The sequence below is a fragment of the Procambarus clarkii genome, chromosome 87 (genome assembly GCF_040958095.1).
Source record: "Procambarus clarkii isolate CNS0578487 chromosome 87, FALCON_Pclarkii_2.0, whole genome shotgun sequence".
NCBI classification, from domain to species: domain Eukaryota; kingdom Metazoa; phylum Arthropoda; class Malacostraca; order Decapoda; family Cambaridae; genus Procambarus; species Procambarus clarkii.
In genome coordinates, this window is record NC_091236.1 from 10,683,623 (window position 1) to 10,703,372 (window position 19,750).

Consider the following 19,750-nt stretch of genomic DNA (forward strand, 5'->3'; position numbering starts at 1 on the left):
CTTCTATTGTCTCCGTATCTGTCTATTATTCTGGCGGGTCAGGACCTCTTTGCTGTTATTCTGATTGTGTTGAAATGATGTACTGGTCTCTAAAAAAATCTTATTTTTTATTACTAGGCACGTTGAAAAAAGAGATCCTGTCGTCTTGCCTATATATTAGTAACATTGGGGCTAACTGGTCCCTCATGTAAAGTCATTGACCCTTTCATCTCATTCTCTCTGTTTGGTGTTCATAGTTTATTTTGTATTTGAGTAAAGCGTTTGATGAACACCTCACCAGAGTTTATGCAGGTTACAGGTAAGAATTATGAGGATCTGGGGCCAGATTCACGAAGCAGTTACGCAAGCACTTACGAACCTGCGTACATCTTTTCTCAATCTTTGGCGGCTTTGTTTACAATTATTAAATAGTTAATGAGCTCCAAAGCACCAGGAGGCTGTTTATAACAATGACAACAGTTGATTGGCAAGTTGTCATGCTTGTAAACTGTTTAATAAATGTAACCAAAGCCGTCAAAGATTGAGGAAAGATGTACAGGTTCGTAAGTACTGGCGTAACTGCTTCGTGAATCTGGCCCCTGCTCGGTTGCCTACAAAATTGTATAAGTTGTAAATTGTAAATTGTTTAAGTATAAGGAAAGACATACAAGGAAACACTTTCGTTGTATGTCTTCGCTAATATCATTAACGTTGTTGTTGTTGTTTAAGATTCGCTACTTGGAACAAAAAGTTCCAAGTAGCACGGGCTATGGTGAGCCCGTAGTGAACTTATATATATCATCAACACACAATCATACGTTAGCTGTATTAGTATAAACTAAAGTGGCGAAGCCGACAGAGCTTCGACTCACGTCTGAGATAGTATGGTTCACTTATTTGTAGCACCTTATTTGAGGGGCCTGGTAGCCTGGTGGATAGCGCGCAGGACTCGTAATTCTGTGGCGCGGGTTCGATTCCCGCACGAGGCAGAAACAAATGGGCAAAGTTTCTTTCACCCTGAATGCCTCTGTTACCTAGCAGTAAATAGGTACCTGGGTGTTAGTCAGCTGTCACGGGCTGCTTCTTGGGGGTGGAGGCCTGGTCGAGGACCGGGCCGCGGGGACACTAAAGCCCCGAAATCATCTCAAGATAACCTCAAGAAGCACCGGTTGATGTTGTAGAATGATTAGGTTGTTGTTGACCGGGTATGGTCCAAGGTTTCTCGGTAGTGGGCAGGAATTGGAGTACCAAACGTCCGCTGCTTTTTCCTTAGTCTATAATAAAAATATATATATCTTCTACACTGGGCCACGAACTAGCTTGGAGTGTGCGTGGTGACGCTCCGTTGCCCAGGGGCTAGATTCACGAAAGCACTTACGCAAATACGTACGAATGTGTACATCTTTCCTCAATCTTTGATGGCTTTGGTTACATTTATTAAACAGTTTACAGGCATGAAAACCTCCCAATCAACTGTTGTTATTGTTATAAACAGTCTCCTGGTGCTTCGGAGCTCATTAACTGTTTAATAATTGTAAACAAAGCCGCCAAAGATTGAGAAAAGATGTACAGGTTCGTAAGAGCTTGCGTAAGTGCTTTCGTGAATCTGGCCCCAGGCTGTCTCTGAAGGTCTGAGGGCTGCAGGCACTGAGCTACATTCAGATCTGCTGTCAACGTTGTTGATACCTATTAAGTTGTTTAGCTCAGCACCGGCCATCATAAGAGGGTATTGGGTCACCCCGTGTGTATGTCCATGGCGCCTAACTGGCGTCCAACACCGCTCGGCACACTATCATCGGCGTCCTCGGCGATCTGCTTGACAAATTTGACAACCCTTGGGCGTGTACCTAACTAACATTAGTGGCCGTAAACAAACAAGCTTATTTTTTGAGACGTCCAACTAATGGGAGCCGGTCGGCCGAGCGGACAGAACGCTGGACTTGTGATCCTGTGGTCCTGGGCTCGATCCCAGGCGCCGGCAAGAAACAATGGGCAGAGTTTCTTTCACCCTATGCCCCTGTTACCTAGCAGTAAAATAGGTACCTGGGTGTTAGTCAGCTGTCACGGGCTGCTTCCTGGGGGTGGAGGCTTGGTCGAGGACCGGGCCGCGGGGACACTAAAAAGCCCCGAAATCATCTCAAGATAACCTCAAGATAACACCATCCCACCGCTGCCACCAGTGTAACACCTGTTGATGTTGTAGAATGGGGAAGGGAGTGGAGAGGGAGAAGAGGAGAAGAAGGTGGATGGGTAAGGGGGGGATGGAGGGTGGATAGGAGGGTCGCCTGGGACCGTCCTACGTCAAGACTGTCAGGAGTATAGACCTGGCGTCAGGGCCGCCCGCGTCTCCACCACGTGGACGAAGACAATGATGCCTCCAGCCACACGACAACCACGTGGCCCGGCACGTGGTGTCCCCTGCAGCTCGGTGCCCTCTATCCGGCGCCCTCTGCCTCACCCCTGGCGCCCTCTGCCTCACCCCTGGCGCCCTCTGCGTCACCCCTGGCGTCCTCTGCGTCACCCTGGCGTCCTCTGCGTCACTCAGGCGTCCTCTGCCTCACCCCTGGCGTCCTCTGCGTCACCCCTGGCGTCTTCTGCGTCACCCCTGGCGTCCTCTGCCTCACCCCTGGCGTCCTCTGCGTCACCCCTGGCGTCCTCTGCGTCACCCCTGGCGTCCTCTGCGTCACCCCTGGCGTCCTCTGCCTCACCCCTGGCGTCCTCTGCGTCACCCCTGGCGTCCTCTGCGTCACCCCTGGCGTCCTCTGCGTCACTCAGGCGTCCTCTGCGTCACCCCTGGCGTCCTCTGCGTCACTCAGGCGTCCTCTGCCTCACCCGTGGCGTCCTCTGCGTCACTCAGGCGTCCTCTGCGTCACCCTGGCGTCCTCTGCGTCACCCTAGCGTCCTCTGTGTCACCCTGGCGTCCTCTGCGTCACGCAGGCGTCATCTGCGTCACCCCTGGCGTCCTCTGCGTCACCCCTGGCGTCATCTGCGTCACCCTTAGCGTCCTCTGCGTCACCCTGGCGTCCTCTGCGTCACCCTAGCGTCCTCTGCGTCACCCTGGCGTCCTCTGCGTCACTCAGGCGTCCTCTGCGTCACCCTGGCGTCCCCTGCGTCACCCTGGCGTCCCCTGCGTCACCCTGGCGTCCTCTGCGTCACCCTAGCGTCCTCTGCGTCACCCCTGGCGTCCTCTGCGTCACCCTGGCGTCCTCTGCGTCACCCTGGCGTCCTCTGCGTCACCCTGGCGTCCTCTGCGTCACCCCAGGCGTCCTCTACGTCACCCCTGGCGTCCTCTGCGTCACTCAGGCGTCCTCTGCCTCACCCCTGGCGTCCTCTGCGTCACCCCTGGCGTCCTCTGCGTCACCCTGGCGTCCTCTGCGTCACCCCTGGCGTCCTCTGCGTCACCCCTGGCGTCCTCTGCGTCACCCCTGGCGTCCTCTGCGTCACCCTGGCGTCCTCTGCCTCACCCCTGGCGTCCTCTGCGTCACCCCTGGCGTCCTCTGCGTCACCCCTGGCGTCCTCTGCGTCACCCTGGCGTCATCTGCGTCACCCTGGCGTCCTCTGCGTCACCCTGGCGTCCTCTGCGTCACCCTGGCGTCCTCTGCGTCACCCTGGCGTCCTCTGCGTCACCCTGGCGTCCTCTGCGTCACCCTGGCGTCCTCTGCGTCACCCTGGCGTCCTCTGCGTCACCCTGGCGTCCTCTGCCTCACCCCTGGCGTCCTCTGCGTCACCCCTGGCGTCCTCTGCGTCACCCTAGCGTCCTCTGCGTCACCCTAGCGTCCTCTGCGTCACCCTGGCGTCCTCTGCGTCACCCCTGGCGTCCTCTGCGTCACCCCTAGCGTCCTCTGCGTCACCCTGGCGTCCTCTGCGTCACCCCAGGCGTCCTCTGCGTCACCCCTAGCGTCCTCTGCGTCACCCTGGCGTCCTCTGCGTCACCCCAGGCGTCCTGAGGGGTCACGCCAAGGGTATGACTTCTTGCTCCGTTCATATCTATTCTTTTTTGCGGTTTTTATTTCACATAACATCAAAAGTTACGCTTACCGGTGTGTGAAGGGCGGTGATGGGCCCCGTGGTGGGTGCTGCCCGTCACTAGCGTCGTGACGGGGTGGACAGGAGAAGGGGGAAGTGGATAGGACGGTGTTGACAGAGTGTGGACACAGTGGATGAAACATTGGATGTGAAATGGAGGAGAAAGTGTGGATAGATAAAGAGTGAAACGAGGAGGAAATAGAGTGAATTGAGAGTAGATAGGATAGTTAATGATAGACGGGAAGGTGATAGGTGGCAGAGAAGGACAGTGACGACAGGGAAAGTGACAGAGAACGGTAGAGCGATGGTCTCGTGTCATGCAGGTCGGCGTTCAATTCCCCGACTGTCCACAAGTGGTTGGGCACCATTCCTTTCCCACCGTCCCATCCCAAATCCTTATCCTGACCCCTTCCCAGTGCTACATAGTCGTAATGGCTTGGCGCTTTCCCCCCCTGATAATTCCCTTCTGTTCAACCCACGTATGTGAAATTACGGACGTTTCTGGCCGCCCTAGAGACGTTTCCTGCCCTGGAGAACGTTCAGAGATCTTTTACAACCCAAATCCAATCAATTAAATAATTTAAATTATTAACCGCTTAACATTGTTAAATCTGTACTCTCTGGAGCGCAGAGGGAGAGAGATATATATAATTTACATTAAGAAAATATTAGAGAAACTGGTTCTAAATTTGCACATGGAAATAGCTGCTTATGAGACCAGAAGACATGGCAGGATGTGCAGAATCGTGAGGTTGAAAAGTAGAGGTGCAACAGGTACGCTAAGAGAGACCTCCATATCTTGAGGTTATCTTTGAGATGATTTCGGAGGCTTTAGTGTCCCCGCGGCCCGGTCCTCGACCAGGCCTCCACCCCCCAGGAAGCAACCCGTGACAGTTGACTATCTCACAGGTACCTATTTACTGCTAGGTAACAGGGATATGACATGAACATCAAGAATCCAAGACTTTTCAGTATTCTCCTTCCACACCTAAGGCACCAATCTGACCCACCTCTCAAGGTGTTCAGAAGAGAACTTGAGAACTCTAATGGATACCTGATCAACCAGGCTGTGATTCATATATAAGACTACGAGCAGCAGCAGCGGCGTCTAACAGCCTGGGGGAGATTATCAGGGGGAAAGCGCCAAGCCATTACGACTATGTAGCACTGGGAAGGGGTCAGGATAAGGATTTGGGATGGGACGGGGGGAAAGGAATGGTGCCCAACCACTTGTGGACGGTCGGGGATTGAACTTCTAACAGTCTGGTTGACGGATCACCAACCAGGTGAACAATAGGTGAACAACAGATAAACAACAGGCGAACAACAGGTGAACAACAGCTGAACAACAGCTGAACAACAGATGAACAACAGGTGAACAACAGATGAACAACAGATGAACAACAGGTGAACAACAGCTGAACAACAGATGAACAACAGGTGAACAACAGGTGAACAACAGATGAACAACAGATTAACAACAGGTGAACAACAGGTGAACAACAGATGAACAACAGGCGAACAACAGCTGAACAACAGATGAACAACAGGTGAACAACAGATGAACAACAGATGAACAACAGGTGAACAACAGCTGAACAACAGACATTGAGTCGTGACAGGAAGTGGGAGACATAAGACAAGAGGGAAGATGAACTTAAACCTCGTCACCATCTTTTTCACATCTGTGGGTTGGACTACTTCCTTCATGGTATTACTAACATTTAAATCACTATCAAACCATCTCGTCGTTTTCCTTAGATCTGTTGTTGTAGATTCACTCCCTGGAACAAAAAGTTCCAAGTAGCACGGGCTATGGCGAGCCCGTTGATCTGTTTAGAATTGACTTCACATCGTTTAAAGCTGTGAAAATATAAATTCCTTTATCGTAGGGACTTCAAAAATGTTCCATTTTTCAACGTTTTCGTCAAATCAAATAAAAAAAAGACTTTATAAATGGTTGTACATATATAATTGAGTTGCATATAATCCTGGGGACCATTCAGGCTTGTCATATAAATATATATATATATATATATATATATATATATATATATATATATATATATATATATATATATATATATATATATATGTCGTACCTAGTAGCCAGAACGCACTTCTCGGCCTACTATGCAAGGCCCGATTTGCCTAGTAAGCCAAGTTTTCCTGAATTAATATATTTTCTCTATCTTTTTCTTATGAAATGTTAAAGCTACCCATTTCATTATGTATGAGGTCAATTTTTTTTTATTGGAGTTAAAATTAATGTAGTTATATGACCGAAGCTAACCAACCCTACCTAACCTAACCTAACCTATCTTTATAGGTTAGGTTAGGTTAGGTAGCCGAGAAAGTTAGGTTAGGTTAGGTTAGGTAGGTTAGGTCGTCGAAAAAACATTAATTCATGAAAACTTGGCTTATTAGGCAAATCGGGCCTTGCATAGTAGGCTGATAAGTGCGTTCTGGCTACTAGGTACGACATATATATATATATATATATATATATATATATATATATATATATATATATATATATATATATATATATATATATATATATATTGGGGCGATTTGAGCAGTTTAAGGGTTTAAGTTATGAACTGAGTCTTCTGTGTACACACCTATTGGTAGTCGCTTATTTGTGCCCTTAGGATCGAGCTCTAGCTCTCGGACTCCTCCACTTCTCTAGCCACCAGTTGACTAATGCAATGACTCCTGACCTATTTATCTATCATACCTGCTTTTAAAGTTGTGTGAATTGTGTGTGTGTGTGTGCCTGTGTGTGTGTATGTGTGTGTGTGTGTGTGTGTGTGTGTGTGTATATGTGTGTGTGTGTGTGTGTGTGTGTGTGTGTGTGTGTGTGTGTGTGTGTGTGTGTGTGTGTGTGTGTGTGTGTGTGTGTGTGTGTATATGTGTGTGTGTGTGTGTGTGCCTGTGTGTGTGTGTGTGTGTGTGTGTGTGTGTGTGTGTGTGTGTGTGTGTGTGTGTGTGTGTGTGTGTGTGTGTGTGTTTAGTTGACCATTAAACTCATACCAAATACTTATTTCTTTTAACACAGGTGGGTGCAGGAACAGACGACTTCTGACTGCTGTTAGCAGACTGAGCAATTTCCCATCCCATAGTCCAAGGTAAGCCATACCATAGTCCAAGGTAAGCCATACCATAGTCCAAGGTAAGCCTTACCATAGTCCAAGGTAAGCCTTACCATAGTCCAAGGTAAGCCATACCATAGTCCAAGGTAAGCCTTACCATAGTCCAAGGTAAGCCTTACCATAGTCCAAGGTAAGCCTTGCCATAGTCCAAGGTAAGCCTTACCATAGTCCAAGGTAAACGATCTGCCAGTCGTTTAACCCAACCAGAATCCCAATCACTGCTGGGTGAACAGAGTGGGTAGAATTATGGATTTTCACCGGGGTCAATCCTCCCCCAATCAAGATTCGAACCAAAGCGGCACGTGTTCATCGTGAGAGAGTTAACCCCCTTCCCCTTCCTCTCTCAGCATGTGTGTATTAGTTGAGGCAATTGAACCCTGATTCAGCACGTGCTGGTTGGGGAAGATGGGGTGGGTGGGGAGGGGGGGAGGAGAGGACTGTGAACCCCTGTCTCAGACCTCTGGTACACTTCAGACCAAGGAACCGAACACAATGAATTTTTTCCCCGCCCAAGCAGTTTTTTTTCCCTGTCACATTGTTTATTCTCCCCTCGTCTGCAGTATTACCAACACCAAAGAGTTATATCTCCGAACGTCGCTGGAATCTCTCCCTTGGATCTTGTATCGCGCCTTCAGATCCCGCAAAACTGACCATATTTTGTTTTTGTCTTCAGTATTGCCGCCGTAAGCGCGTGGTGAGCAGGGGCTGGGAGCCTGGTACATATAAAGTTCACTCTAGGGTTCATGGAGGTCATTACCGTGCCATACTGGTCATACTGAGGCCCCTGGATGGACTTATTAGGGAAAGTAGAGGTCTCCTTCTGGCCTGAAAGGTCACTAAAGCAGAAATAAGGTCACCCTAATACCCCTGGATATTTTTAAGGAGTCGAAACAGAAGTTCAACCTGGGAAGTGGAAATTACTGCTATATTAGACATTATAGACTCTATAAAGGACATATGGGCCATATTAGCCTAGTTGGGGTTGACACAAGAGAAGCGAATGACAGTTGACACGGTCCAATGGAAACCCCCAAGATGATTTTTTGGAATATCATACTTGGGATTATTTATTTTGTGTTTTTCACTTTTTTTTTACTTTATATAATATAAAAAATCGTGCACTTGTGTCCGAAAAAGTCAAGCTTTCATATTTTGTGATTAGCCAAAATGCCCAAGTGGTTTTGGTAGCCTTACTGGTGGATGGCCGGTGGTTTTGCACCACTCAAGCAATCCACTTGCATTCACCAGTTCATCCACGTGCATCCACCCACTTCCTGACTAACCCCAGTTCTCCTTCCAGAAAGTGGGGGGAGGGGGGGGGTTGAGAGAGGGGGAGAATGAGAGAGAGAGAGAGAGAGAGAGAGAGAGAGAGAGAGAGAGAGAGAGAGAGAGAGAGAGAGAGAGAGAGAGAGAGAGAAACAAAATTTAGCTATATATGGAAGCTTTATATTTCAACATTTTCAATGATATTGACTATATGTGTATATGTGCAAAATATTTAAAATACATGTATCTTTACCAAGATATTCATCTATATACTTGCTCTAGTTTAGCTGTCAAACACACACACACACACACACACACACACACACACACACACACACACACACACACACACACACACACACATCGTGTCAGCAAGGCGGACAGCCCGCCTGCTGTCATAATATCATAACGCATATTGATGAGTTATAATACATTTTCCATTTCCAGACTTCCCTTCGCTTGAGCCTTTGTATCCTCTTTACTAAAAAAAACTGTCCACAGAGAGAAATATAGACAAACAGGTATATTAAGACATAGACAGTCACTGAGAGAGAGAGCGAGAGAGAGGCAGGCATAGAGAGGAAGAGAGGCAGGCATAGAGAGAAAGAGAGGCAGGCATAGAGAAGAAGAGAGGCAGGCATAGAGAGGAAGAGAGGCAGGCATAGAGAGGAAGAGAGGCAGGCATAGAGAGGAAGAGAGGCAGGCATAGAGAGGAAGAGAGGCAGGCATAGAGAGAAAGAGAGGCAGGCATAGAGAGGAAGAGAGGCAGGCATAGAGAGGAAGAGAGGCAGGCATAGAGAGGAAGAGAGGCAGGCATAGAGAGAAAGAAAGGCAGGCAGAGAGAGAAAGAGAGGCAGGCATAGAGAGAAAGAGAGGCAGGCATAGAGAGAAAGAGAGGCAGGCATAGAGAGGAAGAGAGGCAGGCATAGAGAGAAAGAGAGGCAGGCATAGAGAGGAAGAGAGGCAGGCATAGAGAGAAAGAGAGGCAGGCATAGAGAGGAAGAGAGGCAGGCACAGAGAGAAAGAGAGGCAGGCACAAAGAGAAAGGCAGACACAGAAATAGAGACAGAAACAGGAAGATAGAAAATTCTGACACAGATACATCTGGGGGCCAAGGTTGACCAGGTGTGTGTGTGTGTGTGTGTGTGTGTGTGTGTGTGTGTGTGTGTGTGTGTGTGTGTGTGTGTGTGTGTGTGAACGCAAGGATAGCTTCGGAACTTCTATTTCCATTGGCCAAAAAATATATTTTATCATCTGGCAGCAAGGCAGAAGACATCACCGACGCAGCTCCCCATATCAAGATGTTTTGAAGGTGTTTACGGGATAACGAGGAGATTAGGTTGTTTAGAACATAACTTTATCTTAGATCCATCGAGTCAACACGACAGAAAATAAAGTTATTTTGACGTGAGGGTTGGCCATATTGGGAGACACTGGGTAATTAACGTTGAAATATGGAATGAGTTAGAGAACAAGTGATCTTGTCATAGGTGTTGTGGTATCTTTGGAACGGTTTTATCTCTGTGCTTCAGAAGTACAGAAGCAGAGCACGCGACGTGGCTCAGGAGAAAGATAGAGAATGCTAAACGCGTTTTCGACTTAAATCGCCTTCATCAGAGCAAAGTAGAATGAAGTAGAATTTTTTGTGATCATTGTTGCATATATTAAGTTTAACTGTAATGACCCAAAATGGTTAATCGTAGATCTAAAAGAAAAAATTGAAGTGGAAAAAGTAATGCTCTGAACAAACAAATTACGAATAAGAAAGTCTATGTAGAAAAAACTATTTATCAAACTAGCAGTAACATTTAAAAAAAAATGAAATAAGAAAAATTAAAATATATTATAAGTGCATATAACTGCTTAAGATAAGTCATCAAATGTTTCTTTAAAGACAGCAAAGACAGATTAGGAAGAAAACTAATGGGGAAAATGAGACAGGTCAAGTAATTGGTCATAACAAAATATGAATCGTATTATAAATAGATATTTTGAGTATGTATTTACTAAACAAGAACTTAAGATTATCTCTTTAGCAGAATAAATGTATATAAGTGGTGAAGAGAATAAGTTATCAAGTTTATTGGTTACTGGAGAGAAACTTGTTATTTGAACCATTTGAACCATTGAACCTGAACCATTGAACCTGAACCATTGAACCTGAACCATTGAACCTGAGCCATTGAACCTGAGCCATTGAACCTGAGCCATTGAACCTGAACCATTGAACCTGAGCCATTGAACCTGAGCCATTGAACCTGAACCATTGAACCTGAGCCATTGAACCTGAACCATTGAACCTGAGCCATTGAACCTGAACCATTGAACCTGAACCATTGAACCTGAACCATTGAACCTGAACCATTGAACCTGAGCCATTGAACTTGAACCATTGAACCTGAGCCATTGAACCTGAACCATTGAACCTGAACCATTGAACCTGAACCATTGAACCTGAACCATTGAACCTGAACCATTGAACCTGAACCATTGAACCTGAGCCATTGAACCTGAACCATTGAACCTGAGCCATTGAACCTGAACCATTGAACCTGAGCCATTGAACCTGAACCATTGAACCTGAGCCATTGAACCTGAGCCAGGTAACTTTTTGTTATTGTCCTTAACTATTGTAAGGATCAGCTTAGTGAGTTCATGCCTTAAATAGGTAGTTAGTCATTAGAGTCGAGCAGAGTGCCATAATCGTGGAGGGCTGCCAACGTGGTGTCGATTTTTAAGAAGTGAAAGAGATATAACTTGTTCGAAGTACTGTCATATAACGATAGGTTATACTATATATAACTACCTTACCTTGAGGTTACCTTGAGGTGCTTCCGGGGCTTAGTGTCCCCGCGGCCCGGTCGTCGACCAGGCCTCCTGGTTGCCTAGTTGACTATAACTAAGTATGATAACTACTGGTCGAAGTTTTAATGTCTATTGCCTGAAAATTTCTGGAATCGATAATTGCAAATTCCTTTAATTAACAACTTGAAAAATAATGAATAATAAAGGATTCTCAACATAGCTTTACTTAGGGGAACTCGTGTTAAATAAATTTAATATAATTTTGTTTAAGGATAATTCTAGTGTTTGGTAATGGAAAAATTTACGACATTTCATACCTTGACTTTGTAAAGTAAAGCCTTTGATACCCCTGCTTTATGAGAGACTCATTAGAAAGTAAAAGGGGAGTGGTATTTTTTTGGGGGGTGTGTGGGGGAAGGGGGGGGGGCTGCAGGTGTGTGGGGTGGGGGTGGTAGCACGTGTGTGTGGGCGGCATCACACGGTTCTGAGGGTGTGTGTGACTGTGAGTGCCATCATGTGTGTGTGTGGGCGTGTGGGCGTGTGTGAATGAGTCTGTCAGCTGAGGGCGTGGGAGGAGGGTTTGGATATGGGGTTGGGATGGGTGAATGGTATATGAGGCCCCACATGTGACTATAGTACACAATATGGGGCAAGTCATATGGTGATAAAGCAGATAGTGTACTCACCTAGTTGTGTTTGCGGGGGGTAGAGCTCTGGCTCTTGGATCCCGCCTTTCGAGCCATCGGTTGTTTACAGCAATGATTCCGGTCCCATTTCCCTATCATAATTAGTTTGTCTAGTGTGCGTGTGTGTGTACTCACCTAATTGTGCCTGCGGGGGTTGAGCTCTGGCTCTTTGGTCCCGCCTCTCAACCGTCAATCAACTGGTATACAGGTTCCTGAGCCTATTGGGCTCTATCATATCTACATTTGAAAGTGTATGTATGTGAGGGAGGGAAGGGGGGAGGGGGGGTTATGAGGGGGGAAAGATATGAGAGTGTTTACCTATCAGTGACCATTGGGAAGGTTAGGTCTAGCTCCCGTGCCCCCGCCTACTAGCTTTGTTGTACCTGTTGCGTTATAATTTAGTATTCTGACGCTCGAATTCTTGGTCGAATCTGGCCTCAAAGTTGTGGAGAGAGGAATTAATATTCAACCAGCTGTTGCATTACTTGTAGATCTGTCCAGACACCAGCTGTGGCCTCGTGCATACACACACACCACCTGTGACACACTCCACACACACACACCACCTGTAACATTCTCCATACACACACACCACCTGTAACACACTCCATACACACACACCACCTGTAACATTCTCCATACACACACACCACCTGTAACATTCTCCATACACACACACCACCTGTAACATTCTCCATACACACACACACCACCTGTAACATTCTCCATACACACACACCACCTGTAACATTCTCCATACACACACACCACCTGTAACATTCTCCATACACACACACCACCTGTAACACACTCCACACACACACACACCACCTGTAACATTCTCCATACACACACACACCACCTGTAACATTCTCCATACACACACACCACCTGTAACATTCTCCATACACACACACACCACCTGTAACATTCTCCATACACACACACCACCTGTAACACACTCCACACACACACACACCACCTGTAACATTCTCCATACACACACACACCACCTGTAACATTCTCCATACACACACAACACCTGTAACATTCTCCATACACACACACCACCTGTAACATTCTCCATACACACACACCACCTGTAACATTCTCCATACACACACACCACCTGTAACATTCTCCATACACACACACCACCTGTAACACACTCCACACACACACATACACCGTCTGAAGTTTATTCCATACATACATACACAGCTTGTACCCCCCATCCTCCTTACCACTACCTACGTGAAACCAGCACTAGAATATGCAGCTATTTTGCTGACCCCAACCGAAAAAAACAAGGCTGTGAAGATAAAGTAAAATCCAGAAGCTCGCCCCAAGACTGGTTCCGGTACATTGAGAGTTGAAATATAAGGAAATGCTCAGAGATCTTTGCCTCTCATCTAGAGCAAGGGGGGTAAATAGTAGGGGACATAATCACGACATACCAAATCATTCTTGAGATAATTGGCAGGATAGACAAAGACGAGACACTTGGAGTAATTACGAGGGGTCTTACATGTAAATCTGAGGTATAATTGAGTTATATAATTGTTAAAAGGTAACGTAAGGTTAGTGAAGGGAAGGGAACTATCCGGGGAAAGCGTCAAGCCATTACGACTATATAGCACTTGGAAGGGGTCAGGATAAGGATTTGGGATGGGACGGGGGGAAAGGAATGGTGCCCAACCACTTATGGACGGTCGGGGATTGAACGCCGACCTGCATGAAACGAGACCGTCGCTCTACCGTCCAGCCCAAGTAGTTGGACCTTAAGGTTAGTGAGCAAATAGACTGAATTGGAGACAGAGATCTTAGACGCTAACACAATTGTTTCAACCGTAGATCAAAGAGGAAATTTTAGGATAGTCATTGTCCCAGACAAATGACAGATGTGAGGCGGGTCTCAGGAGCCAGAGCTCAACCCTACAAGCACTTGTAAGTGAGTTACACACACACACACATATGGGCATGGGGCCAGCTCCCCCATGTCTTGGCAGAGTGCCTGTCCTGTTGGCATAGGTTCTTGGCACTCGCTAATCATGACTTCCACGTGTGCTGTGAAGGAGGGGGAAGGGGGGGGGTGGAGGGGAGGAGTGTGCAGTGATGGCAGGGGAATCTTTCCCCTCTTTCCTCCTCTCTTTTCCCCTGTTTCTTTCTCAGTCTCCCACCTCTCTCATCTCTCTTCCTCCGTCTCTCACCCTCTCCACCTTTCTCTCTTCTGCTCCTATTAGCTTCAACAGTCCCTCTCCTTCTCTCTCTCTCTCTCTCTCGAAAAATGTAATATTGTTTTTTTTATATTAACACTTAAGGAATATCAACATTTGTGCAGCCGCTCTAGACTATATGCCGGAGGGTACAGAGTGTGTCCAGACCTAGACGCTAAAAATCCCCATCACACAGGATGGTTAGTCATACAGAGGCATGTGATAAGTAGTCTGCACTGGCAGACTCTCTGAGTGCATTATGAGGATATCTTCAAGAACACGAGAGGTAATAAAGTAATTGCATAGCTCCAGGTACCTCATGCCAACGGGTCTGATAACTGGGCATTCGGTGATGTAGTGTGGGAGATCATGCCGCAGTTCCTGCTCACAGAGTTTGCACCTGGAGTGCTCAGGATTGGGAGATCCGTCACCTGCAGCCACCTGCCACAGGTAACGGTAACCCAACCTGATCCTGGCAACCACTGTGTCGCACAGTCTGGTCCACGTTTTGTGCTGCCCATAAATATAAGTTTCAGATCTGAAAAAATCATAGCTTTTTTATACTGGTGCTTTCAGGTCGTTGGGAGTCAGTAGTTTTTCGCCTATCAGACCTGAGTGTTTGGACCAATGACAGCAGAGATGGGGATGCCTAGATGTAATTCAACTTCATCTTTGTTACACGATAATTTGGCTGCAATGTCTGTCTCATTATGATGGGTTATATTTATGTGTGAAGGTATCCATACAAAGGAGATTCGAGACCCCTTTACTCTGTGCATCAATTAGGTCATTTATAATTGGTAGTATGGTGGAAGTAAGTGACTCTACGGAAAGCTCATCCCTGATTTCAGACTTATGAAAATTCCAGTGGGGGTCGCTATAGATGCAGATATTTCTTAAAGCGTGGCACTGAGGCCGACCCCCGACTGGACTATAACACTCACATAACCCCCTCCCCCCTCCATGTGTTATCTTGGAACTATAGATGGGATCATGAGGCAGTGAGTGGGCCCTGGTGGTTTCGAATGCTGTTCTGCTGAATTGAGTGTGTTCTATTAACGCCTATGAATGGGCTCTGTTCTTTTTAACATTGGCTGGTTCAGATTGGTTCGATCAAACTATTGTTTATGGCTTCGTGCCCTTGTGAGAAGGTCATGTTAGATTAGTCTTGGCTTCAATGATCAATGGGACGTTGGTGGAATTTTTGAAGTCGTAGGAGTTAATGGGTTATGAGTAGGTTATGAGTGATCGAGGAAGGACTCAGTGAGTCATGAATGGGTTGTGAGTAAATTGTGGGTGCCGTGAGCGGGCTCAGTGAGCAATGAGTATGTTCTGTGAGAGTTTTCGTGCTCTGGATGAAGTACTCACTGGGTTATATGTGAGTTATACTCACTTTTATTCTAAAATTAAAACTATACTAAAATTAATGGTAGTGTTCGGCTCCTGAACCCATTATGGGCTTCTGTAGCCTTTTTCACTACCACCCACAGAATCGGTATGGGGGTCCAATACCACCCATAAGATAGGTATGGGGTCCACTACCGCCCCATAAGATAGATATAGACTGCATAACAAATGAACTCAATCAGATGACCTCAAATAATGAAGTCCCGACCCGACTTTGGGGTCTCCAGTTTGACCTTGGGGTCACCGGACCCGACTGTGGGGGTCTCCGACTATAGACCTTGGGGGCCTCGACCCGGGGACGTAAACACAGCTACGCAACTTTGCGTTATCTTATGCGTCCTTGGACACGTACGCAACTTCCATGTGTTAACTCTCTTTGCTGTGTACCCCCATTTTGGTACCCCTTTCCCCCTAAACCCCCCCCCCCTTAGTACACTGTCCTAGTTAATAGAGGGAGCGACAGGGAGAAAGTGGGGTAGTTAGGTGTATATTCTAGTACAGTTCTTCTTGGGGTTCTTGCTTTAAGAACACAAGAAGAACCTGTTAAGAACATTATCAGTTTTGCTAGAACTGGTTAGCTGGGATTAGATTTTTTTTTAGGATTCTTCTTCTGTCAGTTTTTAAGAATTCTGTCTTAATCAGACTTGTGTTTTGTTTCTGTCTTTCTGTCTGGTTGTTTCCCTCTCTGTCTCTCTGTTTTTTTAAGTTAGTCTGTGGTTCATTTGGAGTTGTGCTCAAGATGCTAATGAAGATGGAAGCTGGGACCTGTCTATAGAATTTTTGTTAGTTAGTTTTTGTATTTATTTTCCATAATGATTGACTGAATGTCTGTCTGTCTGTCTGTCTGTCTGTCTGTCTGTCTGTCTGTCTGTCTGTCTGTCTGTCTGTCTGTCTGTCTGTCTGTCTGTCTGTCTGTCTCTCTCTCTCTCTCTCTCTCTCTCTCTCTCTCTCTCTCTCTCTCTCTCTCTCTCTCTCTCTTTGAGTGTTTTCCTCCCACGTTCCCGTTATCATTCGTGTGCCTCTTCCTTATCTGCCGTTATCTTTCTTTCTCTGTCCACCCCCACCCCCAACCCCTGACCCCCCCCCCCCCCCCACACATGCGCGTGAGGCGTAGTACATCTGGTAACCTTCGAAACGCTTCTACGCATCTTGCCCCCCCCCCAGGGGTGAAAATCCTATCATCTGGGGGAAAAAGATTCTGCCCACGCTGGAATTTCCCCTGCCACGTTATTCTTCTCATTTTCAGCAACCTCTTCCAGGTGCTATTATTCTTGCTATGTAGGATTCTTGCTATGTAGGAGTCTTGCTATGTAGGAGTCTTGCTATGTAGGATTCTTGCTATGTAGGAGTCTTGCTGTGTAGGATTCTTGCTATGTAGGAGTCTTGTTATGTAGGAGTCTTGTTATGTAGGATTATTGCTATGTAGGAGTCTTGCTATGTAGGAGTCTTGCTATGTAGGAGTCTTGCTATGTAGGAGTCTTGCTATGTAGGATTCTTGCTATGTAGGAGTCTTGCTGTGTAGGATTCTTGCTATGTAGGATTCTTGCTATGTAGGATTCTTGCTATGTAGGAGTCTTGCTGTGTAGGATTATTGCTATGTAGGAGTCTTGCTATGTAGGAGTCTTGTTATGTAGGATTATTGCTATGTAGGAGTCTTGCTATGTAGGAGTCTTGCTATGTAGGAGTCTTGCTATTCAGGACCCGGATTCACGAAGCAGTTACGCAAGCACTTACGAACGTGTACATCTTTGACGGCTTTGGTTAAATTTATTAAACAGTTTACAAGCATGAAAACTTGCCAATCAACTGTTGTTATTGTTATAAACAGCCTCCTGGTGCTTCCGAGCTCATTAACTGTTTAATAATTGTAAACAAAGCCGCCAAAGATTGAGAAAAGATGTACAGGTTCGTAACTGCTTCGTGAATCTGGCTCCAGGATTCTCCAGCTTCCATAGCCAGAGATTAATTCCTGGCGTTCACAGTACTGAACCACTTCAGTTTATATATATATATATATATATATATATATATATATATATATATATATATATATATATATATATATATATATATATATATATGTATATATATATATATATATATATATATATATATATATATATATATATATATATATATATATATAAACAGGGATAAGGAAGAGGTATGTGAAGTATGACATTTTCTTTGGACTTTTTCTGAGGTGTTGGACGTAACTTGGCCTTTTCCTTGGCCATTGTTGTACTTGAGGGTGAGTTATGGCCTTTATATAGTGTCTGGTGACCTTTTCTTAAGGCCCTCTTGGCATTCATTGTGAAATTTGACATTCCACGATATTTTCTTAAGTTTTTAGCGTTTGTTCTTAGTGTGTGTGTGTGTGTGCGTGTGTGTGTGTGTGTGTGTGTGTGTGTGTGTGTGTGTGTGTGTGTGTGTGTGTGTGTGTGTGTGTGTGTGTGTGTGTGTGTGTGTGTGTGTACTCACCTAATTGTGCTTGCGGGGGTTGAGCTCTGGCTCTTTGGTCCAGTGTGTGTGTGTGTGTGTGTGTGTGTGTGTGTGTGTGTGTGTGTGTGTGTGTTTCCATTACGTCAATGATTGTACGATTTCGCACATTTAGCTACAGAAAATACAATCTAAACAGACCGATGGGTTGATTGTAATGATTTTATAATCTATTTTCTTTAATATTTACTATACACACGTAAACGCGCACACACGCACGCACATGCCCACGCACATCCACACTCCCACCCACCTACCTTGAGGCTACCTTGAGGTGCTTCCGGGGCTTAGTGTCCCCGCGGCCCGGTCGTCGACCAGGCCTCCTGGTTGCTGGACTGATCAACCAGGCAGTTAGACGCGGCTGCTCGCAGCCTGACGTATGAGTCACAGCCTGGTTGATCAGGTATCCTTTGGAGGTGCTTATCCAGTTCTCTCTTGAACACTGTGAGGGGTTTGCCAGTTATGCCCCTTATGTGTAGTGGAAGCGTGTTGAACAGTCTCGGGCCTCTGATGTTGATAGAGTTCTCTCTCAGAGTACCTGTTGCACCTCTGTTTTTCAACGGGGGTATTCTGCACATCCTGCCATGTCTTCTGGTCTCATGTGGTGTTATTTCTGTGTGCAGGTTTGGGACCAGCCCTTCAATTATTTTCCACGTGTAAATTATTATGTATCTCTCCCGCCTGCGCTCAAGGGAGTACAGGAGGAGTACAAGGGTCGATTAGTACAGTATTAGTACAAGGTTAGTATTAGTACAAGGGTCGGTACAATTCGTGAAGTACAAGGGAGTACCCACACACACACACGCACACTCACACGCACACCCACACCCTCTCACACAAACGGTGTTAGGATAGGTTGAAGGAACTGAACCCCACAACCTTTAAGGACAGAAAAAAAACAGAGGAGACATGATGACAACATACAAGATACCGAGGGGTCACGGACAAGTGGTAGGACATAAGTGGAAGCTAGAAACACAAATGAATGGAAGGAAATACTCGTATCTTATTTGAGCAGTCTACAAGTGGATTGCACCGAGGTAAGAAACTTGTTAAAACCTTCTCAGACCTCAATGTCAAACCACGAAAGTGTGAAACAGGCATTTCCTGAAGTACTTTCGTATTTAATAATACCTCTTCAGAAGGCTTGATGTATTTAATGTATTGTATTTAATAATACATCTTGATGTCCCTTCTGAAGATGTATTATTAAATACGAAAGTACTTAAGGAAATTCCTGTTTCAGTTCTTCCTTCGTGGTCTGACACTGTCATATATATATATATATATATATATATATATATATATATATATATATATATATATATATATATATATATATATATATATATATATATATATATATATATATATATATATATATATATATATATATATTCCTTTTTATCAATAAGTATCTTTGTGGTCACCTCTGTTGTAACATAGAGATTCGTGAAGCAATCAGCGATGTTAATGACCCAACTAGACACCATTATAATACCGACTTTTAATATTCCTGGTTAGCGAGCCTCTTGCGTTAACGACCACACTAAAGTTAGGCCATTCCGACTGATGTGAATAACTTCACACTACGGCTTGAACACCTAGCTTGGCATATTAAAAGTGCTAATGCAACCAGTGTCGGTGGCGACCTATTTCCACATGCGTCCTGTTATATCCATTTTTAATATTCCTCATTCGCTAGTCCTTC